At 56.6% G+C, this 15175-nt stretch overlaps 1 protein-coding gene across 1 annotated transcript in view; it reads left to right on the top strand.

The window, feature by feature from the left end:
• The window catches only part of LOC147096648 (zinc finger protein 541-like), a 61831-nt gene that overhangs the window by 10083 nt on the left and 36573 nt on the right, over window positions 1–15175 (top strand). The window lies entirely within an intron of this gene.

Below are 15175 nucleotides of genomic sequence, written 5' to 3'. Positions count from 1 at the left end.
AACAGTGTCTGTACTGCCCGACAAACAGTGCCTGTACCGCCCCACAAACAGTGTCTGTACCGCCCCACAAACAGCGTCTGTACCGCCCCACAAACAGTGTCTGTACCACCCCACATTGTCTGTACCGCCCCACAAACAATGTCTGCACAACCCCACAAACAGCGTCTGCACAGCCCCACAAACATTGTCTGTACCGCCCCACAAACTGCGTCTGTACCGCCCCACAAACAGCGTCTGTACCACCCCACAAACAGCGTCTGTACCACCCCACAAACAGTGTCTGTACCGCCCCACAAACAGTGTCTGTACCACCCCACAAACAGTGTCTGTACCGCCCCACAAACAGCGTCTGTACCGCCCCACAAACAGCGTCTGTACCGCCCCACAAACAGCGTCTGTACCACCCCACAAACAGCGTCTGTACCACCCCACAAACAGTGTCTGTACCGCCCCACAAACAGCGTCTGTACCGCCCCACAAACAGTGTCTGTACCGCCCCACAGTGTCTGTACCGCCCCACAAACAATGTCTGCACAACCCCACAAACAGCGTCTGCACAACCCCACAAACATTGTCTGTACCGCCCCACAAACAGCGTCTGTACCGCCCCACAAACAGCGTCTGTACCACCCCACAAACAGTGTCTGTACCGCCCCACAAATAGTGTCTGTACCGCCCCACAAACAGTGTCTGTACCGCACCACAAACAGCGTCTGTACCGCCCCACAAACAGTGTCTGTACCGCCCCACAAACAGTGTCTGTACCACCCCACAGTGTCTGTACCGCCCCACCGTGTCTGTACCGCCCCACAAACAGTGTCTGTACCGCCCCACAAACAGTGTCTGTACCGCCCCACAGTGTCTGTACCGCCCCACAAACAGCGTCTGTACCGCCCCACAAACAGTGTCTGTACCCCCCCACAAACAGTGTCTGTACCGCCCCACAAACAGTGTCTGTACCCCCCCACAAACAGTGTCTGTACCCCCCCCACAAACAGTGTCTGTACCGCCCCACAAACAGTGTCTGTACCGCCCCACAAACAGTGTCTGTACCCCCCCCCACAAACAGTGTCTGTACCCCCCTCCACAAACAGTGTCTACCGCCCCACAAACAATGTCTGCACAACCCCACAAACAGCGTCTGTACCGCCCCACAAACACTGTCTGTACCGCCCCACAAACTGTCTGTACCGCCCCACAAACAGTGTCTGTACCGCCCCACAAACAGTGTCTGTACTGCCCCACAAACAGTGTCTGTACCGCCCCACAAACAGCGTCTGTACCGCCCCACAAACAGCGTCTGTACCGCCCCACAAACAGTGTCTGTACCGCCCCACAGTGTCTGTACTCCCCCACAAACAGTGTCTGTACCGCCTCACAAACAGTGTCTGTACCGCCCCACAAACAGTGTCTGTACCCCCCCCACAAACAGTGTCTGTACCGCCCCACAAACGTCTGTACTGCCCGACAAACAGTGTCTGTACTGCCCGACAAACAGTGTCTGTACCGCCCCACAAACAGCGTCTGTACCGCCCCACAAACAGCGTCTGTACCGCCCCACAAACAGCGTCTGTACCGCCCCACAAACAGTGTCTGTACTGCCCGACAAACAGTGCCTGTACCGCCCCACAAACAGTGTCTGTACCGCCCCACAAACAGCGTCTGTACCGCCCCACAAACAGTGTCTGTACCACCCCACATTGTCTGTACCGCCCCACAAACAATGTCTGCACAACCCCACAAACAGCGTCTGCACAGCCCCACAAACATTGTCTGTACCGCCCCACAAACTGCGTCTGTACCGCCCCACAAACAGCGTCTGTACCACCCCACAAACAGCGTCTGTACCACCCCACAAACAGTGTCTGTACCGCCCCACAAACAGTGTCTGTACCACCCCACAAACAGTGTCTGTACCGCCCCACAAACAGCGTCTGTACCGCCCCACAAACAGCGTCTGTACCGCCCCACAAACAGCGTCTGTACCACCCCACAAACAGCGTCTGTACCACCCCACAAACAGTGTCTGTACCGCCCCACAAACAGCGTCTGTACCGCCCCACAAACAGTGTCTGTACCGCCCCACAGTGTCTGTACCGCCCCACAAACAATGTCTGCACAACCCCACAAACAGCGTCTGCACAACCCCACAAACATTGTCTGTACCGCCCCACAAACAGCGTCTGTACCGCCCCACAAACAGCGTCTGTACCACCCCACAAACAGTGTCTGTACCGCCCCACAAATAGTGTCTGTACCGCCCCACAAACAGTGTCTGTACCGCACCACAAACAGCGTCTGTACCGCCCCACAAACAGTGTCTGTACCGCCCCACAAACAGTGTCTGTACCACCCCACAGTGTCTGTACCGCCCCACCGTGTCTGTACCGCCCCACAAACAGTGTCTGTACCGCCCCACAAACAGTGTCTGTACCGCCCCACAGTGTCTGTACCGCCCCACAAACAGCGTCTGTACCGCCCCACAAACAGTGTCTGTACCCCCCCACAAACAGTGTCTGTACCGCCCCACAAACAGTGTCTGTACCCCCCCACAAACAGTGTCTGTACCCCCCCCACAAACAGTGTCTGTACCGCCCCACAAACAGTGTCTGTACCGCCCCACAAACAGTGTCTGTACCCCCCCCCACAAACAGTGTCTGTACCCCCCTCCACAAACAGTGTCTGTACCGCCCCACAAACAGTGTCTGTACCCCCCCCACAAACAGTGTCTGTACCGCCCCACAAACAGTGTCTGTACCACCCCACAAACAGTGTCTGTACCGCCCCACAAACAGTGTCTGTACCACCCCACAAACAGCGTCTGTACCGCCCCACAAACAGCGTCTGTACCGCCCCACAGTGTCTGTACCGCCCCACAATGTCTGTACCGCCCCACAATGTCTGTACCGCCCCACAAACAGTGTCTGTACCGCCCCACAAACAGTGTCTGTACCGCCCCACAAACAGTGTCTGTACCGCCCCACAAACAGTGTCTGTACCGCCCCACAAACAGCGTCTGTACCGCCCCACAAACAGTTTCTGTACCACCCCACAGTATCTGTACTGCCCCACAGTGTCTGTACCGCCCCACAAACAGTGTCTGTACCGCCCCACAAACAGTGTCTGTACCGCCCCACAAACAGCCTCTGTACCGCCCCACAAACAGCGTCTGTACCGCCCCACAAACAGTTTCTGTACCACCCCACAGTATCTGTACTGCCCCACAGTGTCTGTACCGCCCCACAAACAGTGTCTGTACCGCCCTACAGTGTCTGTACCGCCCCACAAACAGTGTCTGTACCGCCCCACAAACATCTGTACCGCCCCACAAACAGTGTCTACCGCCCCACAAACAATGTCTGCACAACCCCACAAACAGCGTCTGTACCGCCCCACAAACACTGTCTGTACCGCCCCACAAACTGTCTGTACCGCCCCACAAACAGTGTCTGTACCGCCCCACAAACAGTGTCTGTACTGCCCCACAAACAGTGTCTGTACCGCCCCACAAACAGCGTCTGTACCGCCCCACAAACAGCGTCTGTACCGCCCCACAAACAGTGTCTGTACCGCCCCACAGTGTCTGTACTCCCCCACAAACAGTGTCTGTACCGCCTCACAAACAGTGTCTGTACCGCCCCACAAACAGTGTCTGTACCCCCCCCACAAACAGTGTCTGTACCGCCCCACAAACGTCTGTACTGCCCGACAAACAGTGTCTGTACTGCCCGACAAACAGTGTCTGTACCGCCCCACAAACAGCGTCTGTACCGCCCCACAAACAGCGTCTGTACCGCCCCACAAACAGCGTCTGTACCGCCCCACAAACAGTGTCTGTACTGCCCGACAAACAGTGCCTGTACCGCCCCACAAACAGTGTCTGTACCGCCCCACAAACAGCGTCTGTACCGCCCCACAAACAGTGTCTGTACCACCCCACATTGTCTGTACCGCCCCACAAACAATGTCTGCACAACCCCACAAACAGCGTCTGCACAGCCCCACAAACATTGTCTGTACCGCCCCACAAACTGCGTCTGTACCGCCCCACAAACAGCGTCTGTACCACCCCACAAACAGCGTCTGTACCACCCCACAAACAGTGTCTGTACCGCCCCACAAACAGTGTCTGTACCACCCCACAAACAGTGTCTGTACCGCCCCACAAACAGCGTCTGTACCGCCCCACAAACAGCGTCTGTACCGCCCCACAAACAGCGTCTGTACCACCCCACAAACAGCGTCTGTACCACCCCACAAACAGTGTCTGTACCGCCCCACAAACAGCGTCTGTACCGCCCCACAAACAGTGTCTGTACCGCCCCACAGTGTCTGTACCGCCCCACAAACAATGTCTGCACAACCCCACAAACAGCGTCTGCACAACCCCACAAACATTGTCTGTACCGCCCCACAAACAGCGTCTGTACCGCCCCACAAACAGCGTCTGTACCACCCCACAAACAGTGTCTGTACCGCCCCACAAATAGTGTCTGTACCGCCCCACAAACAGTGTCTGTACCGCCCCACAAACAGCGTCTGTACCGCCCCACAAACAGTGTCTGTACCGCCCCACAAACAGTGTCTGTACCACCCCACAGTGTCTGTACCGCCCCACCGTGTCTGTACCGCCCCACAAACAGTGTCTGTACCGCCCCACAAACAGTGTCTGTACCGCCCCACAGTGTCTGTACCGCCCCACAAACAGCGTCTGTACCGCCCCACAAACAGTGTCTGTACCCCCCCACAAACAGTGTCTGTACCGCCCCACAAACAGTGTCTGTACCCCCCCACAAACAGTGTCTGTACCCCCCCACAAACAGTGTCTGTACCGCCCCACAAACAGTGTCTGTACCGCCCCACAAACAGTGTCTGTACCCCCCCCCACAAACAGTGTCTGTACCCCCCCCCACAAACAGTGTCTGTACCGCCCCACAAACAGTGTCTGTACCCCCCCACAAACAGTGTCTGTACCCCCCCCACAAACAGTGTCTGTACCGCCCCACAAACAGTGTCTGTACCACCCCACAAACAGTGTCTGTACCGCCCCACAAACAGTGTCTGTACCACCCCACAAACAGTGTCTGTACCGCCCCACAAACAGCGTCTGTACCGCCCCACAGTGTCTGTACCGCCCCACAATGTCTGTACCGCCCCACAATGTCTGTACCGCCCCACAAACAGTGTCTGTACCGCCCCACAAACAGTGTCTGTACCGCCCCACAAACAGTGTCTGTACCGCCCCACAAACAGCGTCTGTACCGCCCCACAAACAGTTTCTGTACCACCCCACAGTATCTGTACTGCCCCACAGTGTCTGTACCGCCCCACAAACAGTGTCTGTACCGCCCCACAAACAGTGTCTGTACCGCCCCACAAACAGCCTCTGTACCGCCCCACAAACAGCGTCTGTACCGCCCCACAAACAGTTTCTGTACCACCCCACAGTATCTGTACTGCCCCACAGTGTCTGTACCGCCCCACAAACAGTGTCTGTACCGCCCTACAGTGTCTGTACCGCCCCACAAACAGTGTCTGTACCGCCCCACAAACATCTGTACCGCCCCACAAACAGTGTCTACCGCCCCACAAACAATGTCTGCACAACCCCACAAACAGCGTCTGTACCGCCCCACAAACACTGTCTGTACCGCCCCACAAACTGTCTGTACCGCCCCACAAACAGTGTCTGTACCGCCCCACAAACAGTGTCTGTACTGCCCCACAAACAGTGTCTGTACCGCCCCACAAACAGCGTCTGTACCGCCCCACAAACAGCGTCTGTACCGCCCCACAAACAGTGTCTGTACCGCCCCACAGTGTCTGTACTCCCCCACAAACAGTGTCTGTACCGCCTCACAAACAGTGTCTGTACCGCCCCACAAACAGTGTCTGTACCCCCCCCACAAACAGTGTCTGTACCGCCCCACAAACGTCTGTACTGCCCGACAAACAGTGTCTGTACTGCCCGACAAACAGTGTCTGTACCGCCCCACAAACAGCGTCTGTACCGCCCCACAAACAGCGTCTGTACCGCCCCACAAACAGCGTCTGTACCGCCCCACAAACAGTGTCTGTACTGCCCGACAAACAGTGCCTGTACCGCCCCACAAACAGTGTCTGTACCGCCCCACAAACAGCGTCTGTACCGCCCCACAAACAGCGTCTGTACCACCCCACAAACAGCGTCTGTACCACCCCACAAACAGTGTCTGTACCGCCCCACAAACAGCGTCTGTACCGCCCCACAAACAGTGTCTGTACCGCCCCACAGTGTCTGTACCGCCCCACAAACAATGTCTGCACAACCCCACAAACAGCGTCTGCACAACCCCACAAACATTGTCTGTACCGCCCCACAAACAGCGTCTGTACCGCCCCACAAACAGCGTCTGTACCACCCCACAAACAGTGTCTGTACCGCCCCACAAATAGTGTCTGTACCGCCCCACAAACAGTGTCTGTACCGCCCCACAAACAGCGTCTGTACCGCCCCACAAACAGTGTCTGTACCGCCCCACAAACAGTGTCTGTACCACCCCACAGTGTCTGTACCGCCCCACCGTGTCTGTACCGCCCCACAAACAGTGTCTGTACCGCCCCACAAACAGTGTCTGTACCGCCCCACAGTGTCTGTACCGCCCCACAAACAGCGTCTGTACCGCCCCACAAACAGTGTCTGTACCCCCCCACAAACAGTGTCTGTACCGCCCCACAAACAGTGTCTGTACCCCCCCACAAACAGTGTCTGTACCCCCCCACAAACAGTGTCTGTACCGCCCCACAAACAGTGTCTGTACCGCCCCACAAACAGTGTCTGTACCCCCCCCACAAACAGTGTCTGTACCCCCCCCCACAAACAGTGTCTGTACCGCCCCACAAACAGTGTCTGTACCCCCCCACAAACAGTGTCTGTACCCCCCCCACAAACAGTGTCTGTACCGCCCCACAAACAGTGTCTGTACCACCCCACAAACAGTGTCTGTACCGCCCCACAAACAGTGTCTGTACCGCCCCACAAACAGCGTCTGTACCGCCCCACAGTGTCTGTACCGCCCCACAATGTCTGTACCGCCCCACAATGTCTGTACCGCCCCACAAACAGTGTCTGTACCGCCCCACAAACAGTGTCTGTACCGCCCCACAAACAGTGTCTGTACCGCCCCACAAACAGCGTCTGTACCGCCCCACAAACAGTTTCTGTACCACCCCACAGTATCTGTACTGCCCCACAGTGTCTGTACCGCCCCACAAACAGTGTCTGTACCGCCCCACAAACAGTGTCTGTACCGCCCCACAAACAGCCTCTGTACCGCCCCACAAACAGCGTCTGTACCGCCCCACAAACAGTTTCTGTACCACCCCACAGTATCTGTACTGCCCCACAGTGTCTGTACCGCCCCACAAACAGTGTCTGTACCGCCCTACAGTGTCTGTACCGCCCCACAAACAGTGTCTGTACCGCCCCACAAACATCTGTACCGCCCCACAAACAGTGTCTACCGCCCCACAAACAATGTCTGCACAACCCCACAAACAGCGTCTGTACCGCCCCACAAACACTGTCTGTACCGCCCCACAAACTGTCTGTACCGCCCCACAAACAGTGTCTGTACCGCCCCACAAACAGTGTCTGTACTGCCCCACAAACAGTGTCTGTACCGCCCCACAAACAGCGTCTGTACCGCCCCACAAACAGCGTCTGTACCGCCCCACAAACAGTGTCTGTACCGCCCCACAGTGTCTGTACTCCCCCACAAACAGTGTCTGTACCGCCTCACAAACAGTGTCTGTACCGCCCCACAAACAGTGTCTGTACCCCCCCCACAAACAGTGTCTGTACCGCCCCACAAACGTCTGTACTGCCCGACAAACAGTGTCTGTACTGCCCGACAAACAGTGCCTGTACCGCCCCACAAACAGTGTCTGTACCGCCCCACAAACAGCGTCTGTACCGCCCCACAAACAGTGTCTGTACCACCCCACATTGTCTGTACCGCCCCACAAACAATGTCTGCACAACCCCACAAACAGCGTCTGCACAGCCCCACAAACATTGTCTGTACCGCCCCACAAACTGCGTCTGTACCGCCCCACAAACAGCGTCTGTACCACCCCACAAACAGCGTCTGTACCACCCCACAAACAGTGTCTGTACCGCCCCACAAACAGTGTCTGTACCACCCCACAAACAGTGTCTGTACCGCCCCACAAACAGCGTCTGTACCGCCCCACAAACAGCGTCTGTACCGCCCCACAAACAGCGTCTGTACCACCCCACAAACAGCGTCTGTACCACCCCACAAACAGTGTCTGTACCGCCCCACAAACAGCGTCTGTACCGCCCCACAAACAGTGTCTGTACCGCCCCACAGTGTCTGTACCGCCCCACAAACAATGTCTGCACAACCCCACAAACAGCGTCTGCACAACCCCACAAACATTGTCTGTACCGCCCCACAAACAGCGTCTGTACCGCCCCACAAACAGCGTCTGTACCACCCCACAAACAGTGTCTGTACCGCCCCACAAATAGTGTCTGTACCGCCCCACAAACAGTGTCTGTACCGCCCCACAAACAGCGTCTGTACCGCCCCACAAACAGTGTCTGTACCGCCCCACAAACAGTGTCTGTACCACCCCACAGTGTCTGTACCGCCCCACCGTGTCTGTACCGCCCCACAAACAGTGTCTGTACCGCCCCACAAACAGTGTCTGTACCGCCCCACAGTGTCTGTACCGCCCCACAAACAGCGTCTGTACCGCCCCACAAACAGTGTCTGTACCCCCCACAAACAGTGTCTGTACCGCCCCACAAACAGTGTCTGTACCCCCCCACAACAGTGTCTGTACCCCCCCACAAACAGTGTCTGTACCGCCCCACAAACAGTGTCTGTACCGCCCCACAAACAGTGTCTGTACCCCCCCCCACAAACAGTGTCTGTACCCCCCCCCACAAACAGTGTCTGTACCGCCCCACAAACAGTGTCTGTACCCCCCCACAAACAGTGTCTGTACCCCCCCACAAACAGTGTCTGTACCGCCCCACAAACAGTGTCTGTACCACCCCCACAAACAGTGTCTGTACCGCCCCACAAACAGTGTCTGTACCACCCCACAAACAGTGTCTGTACCGCCCCACAAACAGCGTCTGTACCGCCCCACAGTGTCTGTACCGCCCCACAATGTCTGTACCGCCCCACAATGTCTGTACCGCCCCACAAACAGTGTCTGTACCGCCCCACAAACAGTGTCTGTACCGCCCCACAAACAGTGTCTGTACCACCCCACAAACAGCGTCTGTACCGCCCCACAAACAGTTTCTGTACCACCCCACAGTATCTGTACTGCCCCACAGTGTCTGTACCGCCCCACAAACAGTGTCTGTACCGCCCCACAAACAGTGTCTGTACCGCCCCACAAACAGCCTCTGTACCGCCCCACAAACAGCGTCTGTACCGCCCCACAAACAGTTTCTGTACCACCCCACAGTATCTGTACTGCCCCACAGTGTCTGTACCGCCCCACAAACAGTGTCTGTACCGCCCTACAGTGTCTGTACCGCCCCACAAACAGTGTCTGTACCGCCCCACAAACATCTGTACCGCCCCACAAACAGTGTCTACCGCCCCACAAACAATGTCTGCACAACCCCACAAACAGCGTCTGTACCGCCCCACAAACACTGTCTGTACCGCCCCACAAACTGTCTGTACCGCCCCACAAACAGTGTCTGTACCGCCCCACAAACAGTGTCTGTACTGCCCCACAAACAGTGTCTGTACCGCCCCACAAACAGCGTCTGTACCGCCCCACAAACAGCGTCTGTACCGCCCCACAAACAGTGTCTGTACCGCCCCACAGTGTCTGTACTCCCCCACAAACAGTGTCTGTACCGCCTCACAAACAGTGTCTGTACCGCCCCACAAACAGTGTCTGTACCCCCCCCACAAACAGTGTCTGTACCGCCCCACAAACGTCTGTACTGCCCGACAAACAGTGTCTGTACTGCCCGACAAACAGTGTCTGTACCGCCCCACAAACAGCGTCTGTACCGCCCCACAAACAGCGTCTGTACCGCCCCACAAACAGCGTCTGTACCGCCCCACAAACAGTGTCTGTACTGCCCGACAAACAGTGCCTGTACCGCCCCACAAACAGTGTCTGTACCGCCCCACAAACAGCGTCTGTACCGCCCCACAAACAGCGTCTGTACCACCCCACAAACAGCGTCTGTACCACCCCACAAACAGTGTCTGTACCGCCCCACAAACAGCGTCTGTACCGCCCCACAAACAGTGTCTGTACCGCCCCACAGTGTCTGTACCGCCCCACAAACAATGTCTGCACAACCCCACAAACAGCGTCTGCACAACCCCACAAACATTGTCTGTACCGCCCCACAAACAGCGTCTGTACCGCCCCACAAACAGCGTCTGTACCACCCCACAAACAGTGTCTGTACCGCCCCACAAATAGTGTCTGTACCGCCCCACAAACAGTGTCTGTACCGCCCCACAAACAGCGTCTGTACCGCCCCACAAACAGTGTCTGTACCGCCCCACAAACAGTGTCTGTACCACCCCACAGTGTCTGTACCGCCCCACCGTGTCTGTACCGCCCCACAAACAGTGTCTGTACCGCCCCACAAACAGTGTCTGTACCGCCCCACAGTGTCTGTACCGCCCCACAAACAGCGTCTGTACCGCCCCACAAACAGTGTCTGTACCCCCCCACAAACAGTGTCTGTACCGCCCCACAAACAGTGTCTGTACCCCCCCACAAACAGTGTCTGTACCCCCCCACAAACAGTGTCTGTACCGCCCCACAAACAGTGTCTGTACCGCCCCACAAACAGTGTCTGTACCCCCCCCCACAAACAGTGTCTGTACCCCCCCCCACAAACAGTGTCTGTACCGCCCCACAAACAGTGTCTGTACCCCCCCACAAACAGTGTCTGTACCCCCCCCACAAACAGTGTCTGTACCGCCCCACAAACAGTGTCTGTACCACCCCACAAACAGTGTCTGTACCGCCCCACAAACAGTGTCTGTACCGCCCCACAAACAGCGTCTGTACCGCCCCACAGTGTCTGTACCGCCCCACAATGTCTGTACCGCCCCACAATGTCTGTACCGCCCCACAAACAGTGTCTGTACCGCCCCACAAACAGTGTCTGTACCGCCCCACAAACAGTGTCTGTACCGCCCCACAAACAGCGTCTGTACCGCCCCACAAACAGTTTCTGTACCACCCCACAGTATCTGTACTGCCCCACAGTGTCTGTACCGCCCCACAAACAGTGTCTGTACCGCCCCACAAACAGTGTCTGTACCGCCCCACAAACAGCCTCTGTACCGCCCCACAAACAGCGTCTGTACCGCCCCACAAACAGTTTCTGTACCACCCCACAGTATCTGTACTGCCCCACAGTGTCTGTACCGCCCCACAAACAGTGTCTGTACCGCCCTACAGTGTCTGTACCGCCCCACAAACAGTGTCTGTACCGCCCCACAAACATCTGTACCGCCCCACAAACAGTGTCTACCGCCCCACAAACAATGTCTGCACAACCCCACAAACAGCGTCTGTACCGCCCACAAACACTGTCTGTACCGCCCCACAAACTGTCTGTACCGCCCCACAAACAGTGTCTGTACCGCCCCACAAACAGTGTCTGTACTGCCCCACAAACAGTGTCTGTACCGCCCCACAAACAGCGTCTGTACCGCCCCACAAACAGCGTCTGTACCGCCCCACAAACAGTGTCTGTACCGCCCCACAGTGTCTGTACTCCCCCACAAACAGTGTCTGTACCGCCTCACAAACAGTGTCTGTACCGCCCCACAAACAGTGTCTGTACCCCCCCCACAAACAGTGTCTGTACCGCCCCACAAACGTCTGTACTGCCCGACAAACAGTGTCTGTACTGCCCGACAAACAGTGTCTGTACCGCCCCACAAACAGCGTCTGTACCGCCCCACAAACAGCGTCTGTACCGCCCCACAAACAGCGTCTGTACCGCCCCACAAACAGTGTCTGTACTGCCCGACAAACAGTGCCTGTACCGCCCCACAAACAGTGTCTGTACCGCCCCACAAACAGCGTCTGTACCGCCCCACAAACAGTGTCTGTACCACCCCACATTGTCTGTACCGCCCCACAAACAATGTCTGCACAACCCCACAAACAGCGTCTGCACAGCCCCACAAACATTGTCTGTACCGCCCCACAAACTGCGTCTGTACCGCCCCACAAACAGCGTCTGTACCACCCCACAAACAGCGTCTGTACCACCCCACAAACAGTGTCTGTACCGCCCCACAAACAGTGTCTGTACCACCCCACAAACAGTGTCTGTACCGCCCCACAAACAGCGTCTGTACCGCCCCACAAACAGCGTCTGTACCGCCCCACAAACAGCGTCTGTACCACCCCACAAACAGCGTCTGTACCACCCCACAAACAGTGTCTGTACCGCCCCACAAACAGCGTCTGTACCGCCCCACAAACAGTGTCTGTACCGCCCCACAGTGTCTGTACCGCCCCACAAACAGCGTCTGTACCGCCCCACAAACAGCGTCTGTACCGCCCCACAAACAGCGTCTGTACCGCCCCACAAACAGCGTCTGTACCGCCCCACAAACAGTGTCTGTACCACCCCACAGTGTCTGTACCGCCCCACAGTGTCTGTACCGCCCCACAAACAGTGTCTGTACCGCCCCACAAACAGTGACTGTACCGCCCCACAAACAGTGTCTGTACCGCCCCAGAAACAGTGTCTGTACCGCCCCACAAACAGTGTCTGTACCGCCCCACAAACAGTGTCTGTACCGCCCCACAAACAGTGTCTGTACCGCCCCACAAACAGCGTCTGTACCGCCCCACAAACAGTGTCTGTACCCCCCCCCACAAACAGTGTCTGTACCGCCCCACAAACAGTGTCTGTACCGCCCCAAAAACAGTGTCTGTACTGCCCGACAAACAGTGTCTGTACCGCCCCACAAACAGCGTCTGTACCACCCCACAAACAGTGTCTGTACCGCCCCACAAACAGTGTCTGTACCGCCCCACAAACAGCGTCTGTACCGCCCCACAAACAGCGTCTGTACCGCCCGACAAACAGTGTCTGTACCGCCCCACAAACAGTGTCTGTACCGCCCCACAAACAGCGACTGTACCGCCCCACAAACAGCATCTGTACCGCCCCACAAACAGCGTCTGTACCACCCCACAGTGTCTGTACCACCCCACAGTGTCTGTACCGCCCCACAGTGTCTGTACCGCCCCACAAACAGTGTCTGTACCGCCCCACAGTGTCTGTACCGCCCCACAAACAGTGTCTGTACCGCCCCACAAACAGTGTCTGTACCGCCCCACAAACAGTGTCTGTACCACCCCACAAACAGTGTCTGTACCACCCCACAAACAGTGTGTGTACCGCCCCACAAACAGTGTCTGTACCACCCCACAAACAGTGTCTGTACCGCCCCACAAACAGCGTCTGTACCGCCCCACAGTGTCTGTACCGCCCCACAATGTCTGTACCGCCCCACAATGTCTGTACCGCCCCACAAACAGTGTCTGTACCGCCCCACAGTGTCTGTACCGCCCCACAAACAGTGTCTGTACCGCCCCACAAACAGTGTCTGTACCGCCCCACAAACAGTGTCTGTACCGCCCCACAAACAGTGTCTGTACCGCCCCACAAACAGTGTCTGTACCGCCCCACAAACAGTGTCTGTACCGCCCCACAAACAGTGTCTGTACCGCCCCACAAACAGTGTCTGTACCGCCCCACAAACAGTGTCTGTACCACCCCACAGTGTCTGTACCGCCCCACAGTGTCTGTACCGCCCCACAAACAGTGTCTGTACCGCCCCACAGTGTCTGTACCGCCCCACAAACAGTGTCTGTACCGCCCCACAAACAGTGTCTGTACCGCCCCGCAAACAGTGTCTGTACCACCCCACAAACAGTGTCTGTACCACCCCACAAACAGCGTCTGTACCGCCCCGCAAACAGTGTCTGTACCACCCCACAAACAGTGTCTGTACCACCCCACAAACAGTGTCTGTACCGCCCCACAGTGTCTGTACCGCCCCACAAACAGTGTCTGTACCGCCCCACAAACAGCGTCTGACCAGCGGCGCCCCACAAACTGCCGTGAGACAGATGACCAGTTAATCTGTATTTGTGGACCTTGGTTGAAGGAGGAATGTTGACCTGAATCACCAGAACAAAAAACACCAGAGACTAAATGGGGGTGGTGCTAAAAGCTAAAAGGAACACACAGATGCTAGATTAGAAAATGAAGTTTCCCATATCTGAAGTCCTTCCCTAATACTAAATGTGTATGTGAATAAAGGCTGAGGATGGGTGTAGTAATAACCAAATTGCATGGAGGAAAATGTTCCTGAGACTGGACTTGCCTCATTGAAAAGATTTATTATCGATCTGTTAAAGGAGATGATAATTGAGTTGTTGGTGTTAGTGGTAAGCATTTACTCATAGATTACTTCCTACAGTTTATTTTTAAAGTATTAGTTTTAAGTTACTTGACCATAGGCCAACACCCCAAATTCTCAGTGGAGACTAAATAAAAAGGCTATTGATCGCTTTCTAAACAGGCTGATTCCACTGACAGCATTGTTACTCAGTCACACAGGAGGTTAGTACACCATTTAACCTCTGGAACCTGGGCCTGAATTTAGGCCAGATTGATCGGATCAAAGGCCTAGAAATTGGGTTGGGGCGCCAAAGTGGCGCAAAAGTCGCCTGAGCGCAGGATTTAGTGCAGCGATCGGAGTGATACCGATCACCAGAAATTCAGTTTCAGTGCCCCTCGAGGGAGACGGGGCGAGGCTCGAGGTGCTCCGCGTCCCTCTTAGGGCGCTGAAACTGATTATCGCAGCGCAACGTGCCGCAGCGCCACATGCTGCAGCACGGCACGCTGCGGTACTGCAGGCTTTCCTCCCACTGTTAAGGGGGAGGTGCCTGCAACAGCGCGATCCCCGCTCGTGAGTGCCGGCAAATGAGCCCGGCACCAAGGAGAAGTGCCGGGCTCTCGGGAAACAGCCGGCAATGCCGCGGAGGGGGGGGGCGTTAGGAGGCCGGGGACGGAGGTGCTGGCAGGCGGCCGCCCCGCACCTCCACCTTAACTTGCGCCGCTGTC

This window comes from Somniosus microcephalus, chromosome 34 (genome assembly GCF_052327205.1).
Source record: "Somniosus microcephalus isolate GS21.2 chromosome 34, FLI_Smic_1.0, whole genome shotgun sequence".
NCBI classification, from domain to species: Eukaryota; Metazoa; Chordata; class Chondrichthyes; order Squaliformes; family Somniosidae; genus Somniosus; species Somniosus microcephalus.
The sequence above is the reverse complement of the archived record's forward strand: the minus strand, read 5'-3'. Positions and strand labels throughout refer to the sequence as shown.